General features: G+C 43.1%; 1 protein-coding gene across 3 annotated transcripts in view; it reads left to right on the top strand.

Annotated features, from left to right (window-relative positions):
- Positions 1–12,282, top strand: part of DPP9 (dipeptidyl peptidase 9) — a 1,325,370-nt gene that overhangs the window by 76,187 nt on the left and 1,236,901 nt on the right. The window lies entirely within an intron of this gene.

Here is a 12,282-nt window from a genome sequence, read left to right on the forward strand (position 1 = left end):
ATTCGTTAAGGCCCTTCATCTCTGACGAGTACATTTTCGAACACTAGCTTTACAAGGTCTGTGTGAGGAGGCTACCCGGGCTGCAGACGATTTTTTCTTCGCTCCTGTTCATTGCTCACAGGTGATGTTGGTACATTTAATATTGTGTTTTCCTCTCATGAGTGTTTGTTTGGAGCATGGTGGATAAATGACTTCCATTTTTCCAACAGTATGTCCACCGAACGTTCACAATATTTAGAACTCCGCCAGAGATTATTATTAAAGGACTAAGACCATTTCTGTAGTTCTTCAGTCCTTTTCCCCTGTTGTATTGATTTTCTTGGCAATAGATTTAGGCGCATCCTCTACGTTGAATTGATGCTTTATTTGTGGGATCTACTCTCGCGTGACTTTGCAAAGTCTACATGTCTGTCTGTGGCTATGCATTATATTTGCAGTCCTCTGGATTGGAAAAGTTATATGCATTTAACTAGAACATGCTTCTCTATGGCAAAAGAGGATGTACATTTAGTCACCTGAACCAACACCGAGCTTACTTTTTTATAGTGTCCCAAGTCTTGGACGTGATAAATGCAGTGCTTAGCTGAAAATTCAGGACTGTCGCACTGTCCATCGCCTGCAAGCCAAAGCATGTTGCCAGCGCGAGCATTGTCAAGTGCTACCTACTGTAGATAGTAGACCTCGTGTTTGGCAGGGAATATGTAATTGCTCTGGTATTTGTAGTATTCTGATTTCGCAAGAAACTCTGGTCCAAAAGATGTACAAAAACTGGAGATTTTACTAAATGTAGACCCACTAAACAGAGCGCAAGAATGAAGTACATTTCCAGCTGGAACTTTCCCAAGAATTGGTTGCGCTGACCAAGAATAACTGCGGTGCTTGTCCACACCGCTTCCTCTAATCTTCATGTTAGTTCCATCCACTTGTCTTGAGAAATTTACCAATGGTTTGTCGCAACTATTACCACATATTAATGATGTGCACTTGCTCATCGTTAAAAATTTGAGCAGACATCAGTCAATGACTACGTATTTGGGTTCCCTCAAAAGCCACTAATATTTCAATGTGGTGTATTCTGATTCAAAGGTGGTGGTAAGTTCCTCCTTCCCCATGCTGTAGTCATGATCCTTGTCCTTATCAGTTAATTCAGAGGATGCCTTTGTGGATTCAAACTGGGGATATATTCGGAGGCTGTGATTCAGTAGGTGAAACAGGGAAAAGTACCTCTGTATAAATTGCACCAATTCTTCAGATGGTGTTGTTTGGGTGAGTGGATCCACACAGAATGTTGTTGCCTCTTTTGTGGAGAGTGCCAGTTGAGGAGGACTTTGTGTGGTTTAGCAATGATCCATTATTAATTGCCATGGCTCAGTAGTCATATTGAGATCAAGTCCGGCCACTGCACATGGCCATCCTGCTTTGGAACATTGGGATTTTTTTTGTGGTGTGGTCTGAGTCTTCCTGTTCTTAGTTTTACTTGGTTTGTATTCAAAATGAAAAGAAAAAAGAAAGTGTGGGCCTGTCCTCAATTCTAACATCCAAAACATATACATTCCAACTTCCCAATGAAAAAATATCAATGAAAGTCACAAGAGATATAAAAAGAAAAATGGTTGTTCCTGTGCCCATGCCACAATAGGACCATGACAATAATTGAAAATGAGATGAGCATTACAAAGTGGACTGTGTATTTAAATATAATTTCATTAGTAAATATTATCACTAGCAACTAAAATTAATTCATAAATATACAATTTTAAAGAAATTAATAACCATCCAGTAATTTATACCTGTGATCTTTGCATGGCGTTGTTTGTTCCACCCTAAATACTAGCCATCATGTTGCTATCCTGCTGTAAATGCAATCATTTCACGCTTCAATATACATGATATGATACAAGTCATTTATAACGCGCTTGTACACAAGTGTTTCTAGGTGCAACAAGAAAGGCGGACACAGAAGGACGACAAACACTGATCTTACTAGGCCTTGTGTCATTCAGATCACGCAAGTGCTGGGAAGAGGGGGATGGGAGAAGTGCAGGTGACTCATTAAGTGCTGCCAGAGGGTGGCTGTTAAGTGCAAATAGAAGGGACTGTAGGGTTACAGACAGAGGCGTTGCTAGGCGGGCTGAGGGGATATATCCCCGGGTCTTTTGGTTGTAGCCCCGGATAGAAGCTCAGGGGCTACAACCAAAAAGCCATAGCTAGCCCGAGTCCCGCCAGTCCCGACATTAGCTTAGCCCCTGATCTTTTCCAGACCTAACACCCCTGGTTACAGATACAGACCCTTAAGTGCTGGGTTCCATGTCATTTTATCGCAGGATGTTTTTTCACAGGCTTTTTTACCGCAGATTTTTTTACAAAAAACTCATCAAATTTTTTTATTTTTTATTTTTGGGGGAGTTCCTCCCCATCCCCTTTAATTTTTTATATATCCCCTAACACCTACACACAATATATATATTTTTCCAACCCCCCCCAAAAATCAGATGAGTTTTTTTGGGCAAAATAATCGCTGTAAAAAACCCCACTAAAAAACATCCTGCGATGAAAGGACGTCATACCAAGTGCTGAGGGAGCCCAGAGGCATTGCAAGGGCAACTGGACAGAGCAGGAGCCTGGGCCAGATTTCAGGGGTGGCCAGGTGACCATTGTGCAGAGCTATCAGGGACATAAGCAGGGTAGAGGAAGAGAGAAAGCGGAAACAAATAGGAAGGTCTTGAGTTGCTTCCGGAACCAGAGGTGATTTTGCTCTAGTTTGAGAGGGGCAGGGAGGCTGTTCCAGAGGGAGGCCCCAGCCGAGAAAAGAGATCTGCCCCCCCATTCTCTGCTTGGTAAAACGTCTGACCCTCAGACAATTGGTGGATGAGCAGAGAGCTCGAGAATGAAGATATTTAGAAAGTGAAAGTTGGAGTTTGTGCGGTCCCTGGCCCCAGAAAGCCTTGTGGACGATGCAAAGGGTCTTGAATTTGATACTTGCAGCCACAGGAGACAGTGCAGAGATTTCAGAGCTGAAGAGATACGATCCCTGGGCTTGAGGCCAAGGACAAGTCTTGCAGTCCTGTTCTGGATGAGTTGTAAAGGTCGAAGAGCAGCGACAGGCAGATTTAGAAAGAGGCTGTTGCAATAGTTCAGCCTGGAGAGGACCAGGGTTCTAAATACAGTTTGCTTCTGGGGGATAGTGAAAAAAGGCAGAATACCTCTGAGGAGGTGCAGCTGAAAGTAGGACTACTTAGAGACGTCAGAGATGTGAGGAGAGAAGGAGAGGGTGGAGTCGAAGATGACACTAAGGTTCTTAGCCTCACAGGAAGGAGCAGGAAGAGGACCCAGCGTTGGCAGCCAGAGAGAGTAAAGGAGGCAGCAAGGATCTTGGTCTTATTAGCATTGAGGCAGAGATCATTGGCAGCACACCATTCCTGAATTGCGGCCAGACAGTCTGGTATGAGAGAAGGAGCAGAGGTGACTGAGGAGACCCTGAAGGAGAGCTGCGTGTCATCCGTATAACACTGAAAGAACAGAATGTAGCGATGCGGTGGCCCAGATGTGCCAGGTAGTGTTTGAATAGTCAGGGAGAAAGGTTACACCCCTGGGGATCACCACAATTGGGGAGAGATGGAGAGGGAGAGAGCGAGGGAAGAGAGAAAAGATCCCAGTTGGACCTGGGAGGGTCAGGCAGTGAGAAGAGGTCAACCAGGACAGGGCCTGACCAGTGATACCCAGCCTGTCACTGAGGTGATTGAGCATGATTTCATGGTTGACCATGTCAAAAGCAGAGGATAGATCTAGAAGAATGAGGACAGAAGGAAGATTGGAGCCAAGATTAGAGAGCAAGTCTTCACGGGTATTCAAAAGCACAGTTTCCATTCTTCTGGCAGCTCTGAAGCCAGACTGGTGGTTGTGGAGACAACCAACAGATTCCTTATGCAGGTTAAGCTGGGAGATGGCCAGCTTTACCAGGAGTTTGCCCAGGAAAGGAATGATGGAAATCGGGCGATAGTTAGCTGGGCCATAGTTAGCTGGAGAGGAAGGATCAGCAGAGGCCTTCTTAAGAAGGGGGTGCACAAGGGAGTGGGGAAGGTTCCAGTGGCACATGAGTGATTGCAGAAATCGGCCAAAGCTGGAGCCAGGGCGTCGATGTGGTCCTTGATGGTTCTGGATGAGCAGGGGAGAACCTGCTTTGACAAGACGTTCATAGCAGACCTGTCTAGAAACATTGCCTGGGGTGAACAGGGGAAAGGACGAGGGGAAGCGGCCAAAGACAGGCCAGGGGTGGCGGAGGAGGTAGAGGAAGAGAGAGTGGAAAGGATGTCCTGAGTTTTAGTTGTGAAATGAGAATCCAGGGTCGTGCAGAGGGCCTGGGAGGGAACCGGAGCGGTAATGACTGCAGCAAGATTGGCCAGCTTCTTGCAGATTTTGAAAAGTTGGGCCGAGTTGTTAGATGCTGCAGAAATGCGGGCTTGAATGTAGGCTCTCTTCTTAGAGAGGACAGAGAGTCTATACTGCCTTAGGAGCCCGTAGGCAGGCCATTTTGTCAGAGGGTGCCCTTGATACCCTCCAGTTCCTCTCAGTCGCCCTACACTTGCGTGTAAGGGTGGCGAGGGATGTGGGATAAAGACAAAAGAGCAAGGCTAGACTTTAGACTTTGCAACATAAAGAGACCATTCCAATACAACATTTGTTCCTGTTTTTGATTTTCCACATGTTGTACCGGATTAGGAGTCGACTCCTTATAAACAACAAAGCATAATTGAAGTGTAACAAAATATATTGATGAGTGTAATAATGGTTTATATACATTGCATTTTGGTTTACAGATGTAGCAATATATTTCACTTGTTATATTGCTTTCAACAAGACTACATACTCGTGGACAAGCATAAATCAAAGGCTACCATAATACCCGTTCCCATTGGATATATTTGTACGATACGTAAAGCTGACTGCACGTTACAGTATTATCCTTCTATACAACAAATTAAGAGATAATTGCAAAACAAATAGGTAAAATTGCATGATGCTATACATTGTAGAAGTACGGATATAACACAAACCTATTGTACTAGCAGTGCTGATTACTACAGTTGAAAATTATTTTAGACATGAGAGAAATAACAAAAGTTTTAAGAAATACCTGTTTTACCCCTTGGTAGTGTCAGACGGAACTGACTTAAGCATGAGCACAAAAGTTTCCTATTTTGGATCAAAGATAAAAACATGGGCAGTCACAATCAATAAGTATGAGTGGATAGCTGTTTGATAACATGCAGTCTGTGTTGTGGCTATAGAAGCACGTACATTGTCATGTCAATGAAGATGCAAATAAAGAATGACTTTAAAACCTGCATAAACAAATGCCCAACTACTCACCCTGAAACGTGCCTGATGAATGGCACAACATTTTAGACATGTTGTTTTCATACTTGTTCCATATGCTGATTATAGACGAGATCATATTGAACAATGAATTAAACAAAGATTCCTGTTTGCCTAATCATTGTATGTATGGAAAAACACGCAATTACATGTTTATATGCAGGTTACATTTTCATAAACCTATAGAAACATCACAATAGAGCACATGTTATACTTCATCCTGAGCGGTTTGCAATGATGATGTAAAAGTTGACTTCCTGGTAGTCTCCTGTACCTATCGTCCTTCACCCTGCACTATCAGAAATTTTGTCTGTCTTAGTACGTTATGCGCTTGTCTGTTTCTCTCCTTCCTCCCCACCCCTCTCTTCCCTTTACATATAGTCATTCACCCTGCACCTGGTGTATACCAAGCTGAAGCTGCCAACAGCACACCCTCTCCCACTTTCCTACTTCCACTCCACCCGACTAACCCCACCCGCCCTCCTTCTGTTTACAGATCCGCCAGGCGCCTGGGGACCAATTCCGTTGGTGACGGTGCACTATATAAGTACCTTTAACATAACATCTTTCCCAACAAAATGAAATGTGGACACTATGAAATTTAGATACACTAACCTAAATATTACTATAACGCATGGAGATGATACAGTGTGTTACAGTATCAATACTGTGATTATGCATTATGTAACAACTTGCATTTTAGGAATGGAATTGCATGACTCTTTTTATAAATATATAAAGTTGAGACATATACTGGTCTTTGCCAGACAGGGTATAGGAAGCTTAATAAAAGTATCATCCTGGTTTGCAATTATTTGAAAAAGAAATTCTTGCCTAGCACTCCCACATATGCTTTTGGCACTTAGGAGTGGAGGAGATGATTACTGCTGCACTTTCTCTCCATTAGCACTTGAAGTGAACAGAGAAAAGAGGGTGAAGAGAGCACCATGGGCAAGAGAGGAATGTAGGGCAAGCTGTGCGTTCATTGAAGAGGGCAACTTAAATAGCTAACTTTGCTACACAAGTGTCCATTTGATTAGCAAACCTACAGAATTGCATAGCAAATTGCTATGCGACACTGCTTATTTTATGTCTTGTATTATAAACCTACCTTGCAGGTCCAGGGAGGACGAAATAGAATCATCTGGACAGAAATCAAGCTTCATTACCTTTATGATTTTTTAACTCGCTCGAGAGACGTCTTCCTTTTTCCTTCTCCTCTTTTCATTACCAAGTACCAATATGATTCCAACATCCAAGACACGAAAAGTCAGGTTAGGAGATTCCTTAGGGAAATAACTCGTCTGAATCCACCTGATAAAAACAGTAAGTTAACAAATCTTAAAACCAAATATAAGAACTGGCTTAAATGCCATAGACATGACATAAACTCCAGCAAAATGGGGAAGCAATGCTGCGTGCAATAGCCTTAAAGTCCAGTGCTGAGATCTGGTTGCTACTAAAGCTCGGCACAAACAATATCTTATTTCCATTGATGATCAACCCAGTCAATGAGCATACTTGGTACTGTCATTTCTCCACTGTCTTTGTTAAACCTTCAGATATACCTCTTCTCCCGGAAAGGCCTTCGGTTACTCTTCACGCTATGGCCTCCTCCCCTGAAGATATCTATTTAGAAATTAAGAAACTGCGCACCTCGAGAGCCCCTGGGCCTGACGCCTCTCGAATAAGACATTAAAAGCGCACCTAGAAATATGGACATCTATCCTATTTTCAATTTTTCAACAAGTTCTTCTGGCATTATTCCAAAGTCTTGGAAGCAATCTATTGTTATTCCAATTTTTAAGAAAGGTAATGGATCACTACCGTCTAACTAGCGTCCAATAGCTTTACTGGACATGCTGGGTAAAATATTTGCTCGTCTGGTACTTAAAGACTTTCAAAAATGGCTTTCAGCTTCCTCATTACTAGACATCCATCAATCTGGATGTGTGCCTAATCTAGGAACCTCGCTCAACCTTGACAGCCATAAAAAAAACGCATTTTCCATTCAGGCAAACCTGTATATCTGGCTTTTATTGATTTTAAACCAGCTTTTGATTCAATACCTAGAGAATTGCTTTGGTCTAAACTGTTAAATGCGGCCTGCCCTCCACATCTGCTTAACCTAATAATCCAATTTCACACAGGCACTACTATTATTGTCAAACTAAATCGGGAAGGTGTCCTATCCCAATCCATTCAGACCTTCCGGGGGCTTAAACAAGGCTGTATTCTAGCATCAATTTTTTTATCAGAGATATTGGAATACACATTAACGCACCTTCCTCTTCTCCCCCACCCCCCAAAAGTAGGCAATATCTCAATATCCAGGATACTCTATACTGATGATATTGTGCAATTGGATACAACCCCAATAGGACCACAACAAGGAAAAGGGCCGCTGCAAGCTCCTCCTTTTTGTTATCTGGTTGCTAAGCAACCACTTCCCAGCCTTTTCATAGCCTGCCAGGCTTTGCCGGAAGGCGCTAGCCGGGCCCATCTCACCCAAGGCCCACCAACATAAGGCCCTCTTGTCTGGACCTGGACTCCATTCCCTGCTCAACATCAGGCAGGAGCGGAGCCCTTGCCGCCATCGAAGTTGCAGGAGCAGCTCTATCACCAGCCTCCCCCGCCAGACGACGGTCGCTGCAGGAGCAGCTGACCCATCGCCAGGAGCGCCACCGCGCACTTCCATAGCTGACCTAATATCCAATTACCCGCACACTGCAAGGATCTTCCTTGCTTGAGGTGAGCGCCTTCATCCTGCCGTCATTAACCGTGTGGCACTGCTGAATATATTTACTTCCAACCAACAACGAAAATGGCTGCCACAAGCTCCTCCTTTTTGTTATCTGGTTGCTAAGCAACCGCTTTCCGGCCTTTTCATAGGCTGCCAGGCTTCGCCGGACGGCGCTAGCCGGGCCCATCTCACCCTAGGCCCACGAACATAAGGCTCTCTTTCTGCACCTGTCTGGACTGCAACGGCCGCAGGACTCGGTACTTTGCCAAACTCCAAACATTCTCTAGCACGCCATCTAATTTTCATGATCACCATTTGAAAGCCTGAAAATACACTGCTTCCGGCCACGCCGCACCCGTCCCTGGTTTATATATGGCCACAATCCATCTCCGAGCATAAACGACTATTGGCATCTAGCCGCCACTGAGCAAGGTAAGCTCAATCGTGCTTCTGACACCCTTTACCTAGCCTCCACTTAAGCATGGCTTCTGCACTGTGCCTTTTGTGCCATGTCCTATGTACTTAGCCCCACCTGTTACACAGCCTATATGGTGTCTTGAACCCTGACGCCAGTTCCCTCCGGTATACGCATCAGCAAGGTGCCACTGAGCACTGTCTACTACCGCCAGCCTTGTAATACTATATCTAACCCCCTACCTGCTTGTTATACTTGTACTGCGCCTAATGCGCCTTGAATCACTTGCCAATTCAATCACTTGCCAAAATCAATTGCCAGAGGCAACCGTTAAACCCAGGGAAAGTAAAAGGGTTACCGGCATATGGATGCCGTCAAATAGAAATAATACAGAGGGATGGTAACGGAAGTGAGGGGAAGCCAGAGACTTTCGAGGAACCAGAAGTATACAAATGGGAGGCTGGATGGTCTTACAGGCTATGACGCTTTATAAGAATGCAACGAGAAAGGAAGTTTAAAGTCATTAAACAAGTGAAAGTATTTGCTAATCAACTTATAGCTGGGACATTAAAATCCTATCTAAGGGAGAATATACTTGAGTAGCAGGAGAATATACCAAGTGAAGATAGTTAATGGCTTGTGTAGCAAAGTCCTGGCAAGAGAGAATACCAGGTGAAGACAAATACCAGGTGAAGACAAAGGTGTGCCCACGTTGGGATGGGGCTTCTGGAAGGACCATTCCTTTAAGACTTTGAACTATTGTATGAATTGTTCAGAGAAGGACCTCAAGAAGAGCAATATTGGTGTAGTCAACTGTGAACAACGTGAATTAAAGGAAAAGAAAAGTCCTTACGAAGAAGTGTACCCCTTTGTATTTGAGCTGTAGAGAAAGCTTGGGGAAGGGAGGAATTTCCCTGAATAAAGAGAATACTCTGAGGGGAGAGAGAAATACTTTTGTAAACGTGGTGATTCCGTTTGGAACTTATTTGTTATATTACATAGTCTGAAGAAGGAGATTCTTTCTTAAAAGCTGTGAACATTGTCTGTGTGAAAAACATTTTGTTGGATTTGAACTTTTGCGTTGAAATTTGAGCGGCTGAACACTTTGGGAAAGCAAGAGCCATTACTCTTTTCACCTTGGAGTTACTTTAGAGTGTGAGGGCCATAATAGGATTACAGACACAGAACATAATTTTGTTTGGACATTTTGACATTGGATAGTCCCATTCGTTTTGTTTGACGTAGGGAAATTCCTCCTAGATTAGGGATATTGAGGCATTTTCCAACCATCATTTGTTTTTAAAAAAGGTTTGTAGCCACACACGTCTCCTCTGTCTCATTCCCGACTCCTCACACTATCCATACTTGGAGGTCTGTCTAATTTGTTCTTAAACCTGTATTTTCAGAGAACTGTTCTGAATTCTGTTCTGTTCTGCTCTGAATTGAGTTTATAGGAGCACTGCAAGGCAACATGGGGTGAAGAGTGCAATGTCTTCTAGATTGGTCTTCATTTTTTATATCAGGAAAGAGTTGATTGAGTTCGGGCAATTGGAAGCTGTTCAACTTATTTCCTCCCACATCACGTTCATTCCCTGTTGTGTTCTGATATGCAGCCTACAACAGTAGCTGAATCCCCAGTGGCAGAATGCTGAAAAAGATTGGGAGGAAAGCAATTGAAAGGATTGTTGACATCTCAAACCAAATCTGATTGGGTTGTGGGAATGCTGTTTCAAGAACCACTCTCGATTGATCATGGTAACAGGCTTCTCTAACAGGATAATGAACGCTTCCTGATCACTAATAAATTCAAGGCTCGGACTAGGAGGCAATGTTGCCCACCATTCTAGAGTGGAAGGCAATTTGTTGGACTCTCAAAGGTTTTCTGTGAATTGTATCCATCAAGACTATATTGCAAGCGCAAGCATGTATTACATCTGAAAACGGGTGGAGCCAGGTCTCTATGTATCAAACACATCTCAAGTGTTGTGAATATGGGTGTGTAAACATCGCATTCACGTCACTGGTGATTTTTGTGTAAGCATAGGTTTTGAAGAATGTTAGGCATGGCAAATGGATCCTCTTCGGCTTGAGTTTCTGTTCCAGTTTTGGGTCATTCTGAGGTCGAACTTTTAATGCAGAAAAGAAATGCAGTTTCTAATATGCAAGTTCCACCATCCAGAGATTGTATGCTTTTCTCCCTATTATGTTAGCGCAGCTAGTGATCAGCAAGATCAAAGCCCCACTCCAAAGTCATTCTGATTTCCTTGATGTGAGTGAGGCATCCTTAGTACATGCATCTCTTTCTAGTGCTGAATCTCCCATCGACATGCATGTTTAGACAAACCTAGAACTTTTGCATTTGGACCATGCATCTCTCAATCTGGAAGTGTGCCCTAATCTCACCAATGTATGTGATGAAGGCGATGAGATGTTGCTGTTGGTGTTTCACTTCAAATATTCATTCCTTTAATTTTCAACCTAATGGGGTTTCCCTATTTATTAATGTGGCCAAAGTCTGGCCTACAGTACTGCTCCACCAGAGTACACTTTACGGCCATTTCATGGTAGACGAAGTGTCCTCCAGATGAAATTTTGAAATACAAATATGTTGCTCCCTTTTTTAAAAGTTTGCAGTAAACAAAAATGTCTTAATGAGGGAAAGAAAATAATTCCCATTCCCAGAAGGGATATTTTTACGCGAGTAAGTCTAAAAAGGATACCGTTTTGTAATCTGAGCGTATTTGCACAAACACATTCATGCAAATTAAATGATACATTGTTACCTTAATGGTTTTCTTAAGGTCAGGCAGTACCATTAAAGCTCTGTCCTGTTGCACTGATGTGTTGTTACCACTGATCTAAACGTATCTATGAAGCTGCATGGGTGGAAACGGTGGGCTTGCTCCTAGGTGTCTATTTCCTATGTTTTGTTGGGCGTATTTGTAATACCTTTTTTTAATGTTGGGAGCAGTTGCCTGTTTTTAAGGACTTACCTGTATCTGTTATGTTGCTTATATATAGTGGCTGGGACTCAAACTATCTCATTGTCAGTTTGTTTGAAGCCCATCAACCCCAACAAATGGGGCGCTACATATATTGGATGCCAGTAGATCTCTGGAGTTTCTTTTGATCGGACAAAGAATTTCAGACCTGTGAATCAGCTTTTAATCTGTATATTCTAACCAGAAAAGGCACTGATCTAACATGGGACATCCCGCTGGATAGTGGCACTGCATAAAAATTTGCTACTTAAGGCTCCACTGACTAGGCATTCTTTGGGAAGCAACACAGACACTTTTCTGCATATTCTACTCTCCAAGGCACAAGGAATATACACAAAGTAGTGTGCATATTTTTTGTGGAAGCATTTTTTGTGCACTGCAGCACTACCGGATGCTCAAATCTGCCAGGCAGTGTTGAGTAAGTGCTTTGTGAGTTGCCTCCTGCCTTCCACCCAGGGTTGGATGCAGTCTCTATGTATGAACAGTAATGTTCTGCTGTTGTGGCATCATATTGCCTCTTAAACTGCTTGGGTAACCTACATTCAAAATATTTGAACAGCCCAATGCTAGATGTTATGTGCCTGAAAGTGGTGTTCTTCAGTATATGAGTTAATGTCCCCTCTGGTACCTAGAAGGATCCATCTATTGTGTTCGACTATTTGGTCATTTAAAAAGATTCCTGGGCTAACCACACGGTTGAAAAACTGTTTTCATTCCAAAGCTGGATAGTAGGCAGAATTCACAAA

The sequence above is a fragment of the Ambystoma mexicanum genome, chromosome 1p, assembly GCF_040938575.1.
Source record: "Ambystoma mexicanum isolate Mex_15411 chromosome 1p, UKY_AmexF1_1, whole genome shotgun sequence".
Taxonomy (NCBI): Eukaryota; Metazoa; Chordata; class Amphibia; order Caudata; family Ambystomatidae; genus Ambystoma; species Ambystoma mexicanum.